Source organism: Dendrobium catenatum, unplaced genomic scaffold (assembly GCF_001605985.2).
Source record: "Dendrobium catenatum unplaced genomic scaffold, ASM160598v2 fragScaff_scaffold_1211, whole genome shotgun sequence".
NCBI classification, from domain to species: domain Eukaryota; kingdom Viridiplantae; phylum Streptophyta; class Magnoliopsida; order Asparagales; family Orchidaceae; genus Dendrobium; species Dendrobium catenatum.
The window spans coordinates 215,449-220,886 of NW_021319673.1; the positions used below are offsets into that span (position 1 = coordinate 215,449).

The 5,438-nt window shown below is 33.1% G+C and overlaps 1 protein-coding gene across 1 annotated transcript in view; it reads left to right on the plus strand.

The window, feature by feature from the left end:
* The window catches only part of LOC110093116 (uncharacterized protein At5g08430), a gene marked incomplete in the record, with an annotated part of 55,024 nt that overhangs the window by 3,877 nt on the left and 45,709 nt on the right, over nt 1-5,438 (plus strand).

The following is a 5,438-nucleotide window of genomic DNA, read 5'->3' on the forward strand; positions in this document are numbered from 1 at the left end:
AGTAGGAATGACGTCATTAGAAAGAATACTTGACTAGATCCCGTTCGACATGGTGAGCTACTAGATCCTGAAGCCGAAGGTGCGTGGTTTAGTAGCCAAAAATAGAGACATACGAGTTGAGATGTGTCTTTATACAGATATCTACTCTCGATTTGCTAGAAAGTCCAGAGCTGATTTTCGTAACCAGGTTAGATAGGGGGAGGTTTCGGAGCAGCGGGCAAGATTTTTACGCGTACGCTTGAATTCTGCTCTTAGTTTAGTTTGCTGTTAACGGTGTCTGTTTGCAGGACATTTGTGAATTGGAGCACCTGGTAACCGATCAAGTATCAAGAAAACCTTTTGAATAGTAATAAATTTAGAATGTGTTCTATAACAAAAGTGCTCAACTATACTACAAATACTAACCTTAAACAAGAAAGCCAAATATGTGTAATCAATAAAATGGAAGCATGGATAGTAGCATCAGTATGCATGCATCAATGGATGGATGTAAGCATGTATATAGAACAGTGCATATGCCTACAACTCTCTGCACACATGCATGCAAGTCCGTGTGCAAGGAAAACAAAGCGTGTGCATGAACCCGGTTAGACTTTCTTTAGTGTCATTTGAAGAACTCTGAAACATGCAATAAAACTATATGTATCCATGCATGCAAGGACATAAGATGATTCACATCAATTTTCCAAAACTCGTCAAAAATCCTAAAGAATAAAAACCAATGAAATTATGATATTTTTGAGATATGGAAAACAATTTTTGCTATCATGTATGTTGAGAACAATCGCATAGTACCAGAGGTATTTCTGTATGGATAATATCATAACTAAATAAGGAGTCCACAACTATTGATGCCAATGTGTCCAGCACAAAAGAAGATGATTTTCAATATGAATAATTTCTTATTGGTTCTCATGCACCAAAACATTCCTTCTGACTTTATGTTATCTATCATGGAAACTAAAATGAAGAAAGATAAACAATTAGTCCTCCAAAATTCTCAAATATACCTTTCCATACTTCTTATCTGATTGTCCTGCTGAAATACTTGACTTATTTTCTAATAGACTTCACCAATTTATGCCAGTAATTGGTAAAATGACAATAACAGACTACACGCTTTATAAATTACACAATGATCAAATATTGCCCGCCTACACTTCTATGGTTAATTGCAATAGGGGCGGGAGGGTTTCTCAGAAGGGTTGCTTTGGAGCGGCTTATAAGCTCTCAAATTTTATCAATAATAACTCCTCGTTCTGATATATATTTTAGGGTAGTATTCTTTAAGAATGACATATTAAGCCCCAATATCACTCATAATCAATAAAATCACCAAAAAGTAATTCATTTCTACTTTGTAGAAAAAAACTAAAAAGAAATACTTATTCCCAAATCTCACCTGAATCCCAAACCAAGGGGAACTACTTTTATTCCTAAACTATGGATGGAACAATCTGTGGCCATATAAGAAAACACGCAACACTTCAATCAAAATTTTTTATTTACTGCATTACAAACATGATCAAAATCAACGCATTTACTACATAGATCAGAAACTCAACTGCTACCAGCAAGGGCAGTGTCATGAGAAAACCAATTTATCAGCAGTGGAAACTCATCTTCTCGTCTTCTAGTTCAAACACAATATTTCATCTCGGGTCCTCTCTATCTCATGTTCATCCTTTGTTCTGTTTCCCGGATCTACATTTCAGAAGGTATCAAGTGAATTCATGTCAGTCACTAAACCTGAAGATTTCAAGTCCATCTCATTTTCTATTCATCCCAGCTCCTTAATGTTACACGTATTTATAATTTAAATTTCTTATCACCCATAAACAGATGGTCAAACTTAGGAAATTAATAGGAATTTGAGTGATCTATTACATTATCTGATTAAAGAAAGCACATCTTAGTGGGCTCCGATACTGACTCAATCTGCATATAATTCATTTGGTAATAGGTGTTATGGGCATGAGTACATCTAAACTTATCACAGGTTATTAAATTAGAAAACACAGATATTTTTTAACTTCATATTGAATCTACATCAAGTAGCTTTGCGCAATTATTTGCAAAAAATATGCATGATAAAGATAAATACATTTGTTGGAAACTAACAATTAACCAAAAAAAAAAAATCATATTGTCAAACATGAGTCATCAGGAATTCAAAACCAAATAATAAGGTAATGGTGGATTTAAATCAAAAAGATGTATAACAAATTGGGACAAATTTTATAAATTGGAAATCCGTGATAATACTAATATCAGTTTGATATTTAACAAATTTGATTTGACTTTATTTTATGAACATAGTGTCGGTACTATTGATTTTCTCTCCTTCATCCCCTCCTAAATTTACAAAAACACATTAACAAATAGGCCTCCCTAGCTCGTTGCTGAAGCTATTATGGATAATGAGATAGTATCACTATTGATGGCGGATGTAAGACTTTACTCATACAATGTCATGACAAACTTACTTGTGATGACTCATGGATCACACTACAAGAAGCACAATAATTTATGCTCATATTTGCTAGGTGAATAACAAATGCTTAATTCATCATTAATATAGAAGTGTACACTTGTCAAATGCATTCGAAGTGCCGAGCATTATAAATTTTACATTGTATTTTATTTTTGTTGGTTATTTCGTGTAAACCATTCCTATTATAATGATTCTCATATGAATAGGATATGTTCTCTAGTATTTTAAGTATTTCGTCAAGACTAGTTCAAAATAGCAAGATTTCAACTGAACCCATAAATTTCAAGTCATTACACCTAGAATTTATATCCAATTCAATAATTAATATGATGAGAATTAGAAGGATAAAAGTTAATGGAATATCACACCATATTTCTTGTTATTGGTTCCCATACCTTAAAAATCTGCTGGCTCCTTTCCAGCTTCCTTTCGCTACTTTGATTCCCGCTTCATTGCTTCCCATTGTTATCACCTTTGATTTTGTCAACAAAAACTCGGATTCCCTCTTTAATGTTTCCCACTACCCATGCCTTCACTATGTGCTAGTTCCATTGATATTGTTTCTGAGATCTCTTCTTCTGCACTGTCAAATTTGACTTCTTCCTTTCCACCTAAATTTTCTTGATAGTTTTATACCAGCAAATTCCATACATTTTCCACAAATAGTGAGCTTCTCTCACTATTAACAATAGATGTATATAACATGGTTTAATCACTATAAACCATGGTGTCATTATGTAATTGATGTGTTATTCTTTCTTTGTAGTTCATATACACTAAATCATTTCTCCAACTATTATTACATATTTGCAACTTGAACATTTAACTCATTAGGGAGAGAATAAATCCGTTAATGAAGATTACGAATATGCATTTAGAATTATTTGATTACAAGGCCATACCACAAAGTGCATCAACGCCATACAAAATCATGAATTTTGTTTTCATATAGTTGGCAATGCTTTTTAAGACTAATGATACAGCCAGAAACTAAAAATAATAATATTTGTTGCTCACATCACAAACTACACATTAGATTTTCCTTCTCAATTATTTTAAGTAAGAGTTAACCATGATTTCACTCGAAGCTTTCAACGCAATTCTTGGGGGCAGGTAAATCTTATGATTGTGTTAGATCCATTTTTTTGCCCTTTTAAGGTTTTAATGAAATTTGATTAGTGAGGGGAGGCAAGGTGGTGTCAATCCAAGGCATTTATCTAGTGCAGAATTTGCATTCCTGTATCGCTGCCTACAAGACATTGGAGTTATCACAAGCCCACAACCTTCTTTATTATTGTTGTCATATTGCTCACTAGAAGAACTATTGTTGTTACTACAATAGTTCTTTGATATCATGCCAGACTGCTTCCTCATCATGCTAAGCATGACTATCCTCACCACCCTTGAGTTTTAACCATCATCCACTCCTTCCTCTAACCTCATTTTAACCACCACCGGTCACACTTTTCATGCGTCCCATCATAGACTTTCCGTTAACGAACTATTTTAATATACATATAATATTCATTTGAAACCAAAATTCTCAAACAAGACAACTGATAAGAATTTAGCCAACTTCAGCAGCTGCAATGCTTAATGTGCTTGCAAGATTTTGGTTTCAAATGCCTTAATTGGGACAAGAGTTTTAACCATCATCCACGGAATTTATTAAGTCCAAATTTAAGAGATGTAGTGCATCCAACTTAAGTTAAATGCTATTGTGCCAAATCCTTAGTATGAAATAGGACAATCCAAGACATTGGAGGAAGAGCATATGTTTTGATTAAGGGTCTTTACAACGAACATGTAGTTGCATTAAAGTAACAAAACTCTGTGCCAGTATAATACTACATTTGCATTTAGATGCATCAGCGAGTTTTCTGTGAATGGTAAATCTTCCTTTATACAACATTCTAGAATAACCTAAAAAGCAAAAAAACAAAAAAAAAAAAAATTCCAAACAACATAGCTGTGAGAGAATGTTTTTAGTTGCTTAATATGCAAATGCAATGGCACGTGTACAAATGATAGTGATGAAAGTTAGATTAACTTGTACATCAATAAACATTTTCACAGTTATATGCTATTTTGAAGTAAAGAAAATAACTTCAGAAAATTAAAAGGCCGTTTACAATCAAATTGAAGAGTTCAGATCAAAAGTTCAAAAAACTAGGTTATAAGTAGATAAAGAACCTCCAAGAGGATGAGATATTAAAGTTAGCTAACTACTGTAGATAAAAAACTAAAAGAGAAATTTTCTATTTTTTAAAATATTCAAAATATCATAAATTTAACCATGGAAAAAGCAATGATAAACCTTTCTGCCTTCTCTAAGAAAATGTGACGATCTACCTTCAGTAGCCTCGGCCTCTATGTCAACACTGACATCTGGCAGCTCCTTTATGAGACGCATTATTTCCTCTGGTTTGTTGAGCAGCTTTTTCCTCTCAATGTAATCAAATAACTTGCTCCCAATTAAGGATAAATGTGGCAAAAAGCATTAAGAGACAAACCATCAAATAGAAAAAAAAAAAAAGATAAAATATAAGAACTTGCACACATAAAATGTTAAAAACAAAAGGATATTCTTTACGCCAACCTTTCTCATTCGCTCGTTCGATCAGCTTCTCCAATTTCAAGAGCTCTTTCTTGACAGACTGAGATTTAAGAGATAGTGATAGCATACCATAACCAAAATAAACACAAAGTTGATGAATAACTAGCTCACTAGATTATTGCATTCAATAAAAGGATTCAACTTCCAAACAACATTAAAATGAATCTACAAATGTATATAGATAATTCGTCTTCTCATTTTGCCCCCTTTTAATTAAAAATACCTGCAAGAACAGTGATTTAGTACTGTAGATTAAAACTAAATGGCTTCTGAATTGACTTCAATAAATAATGGATTTTCTATGCACAAACATAATGCCATCAATTC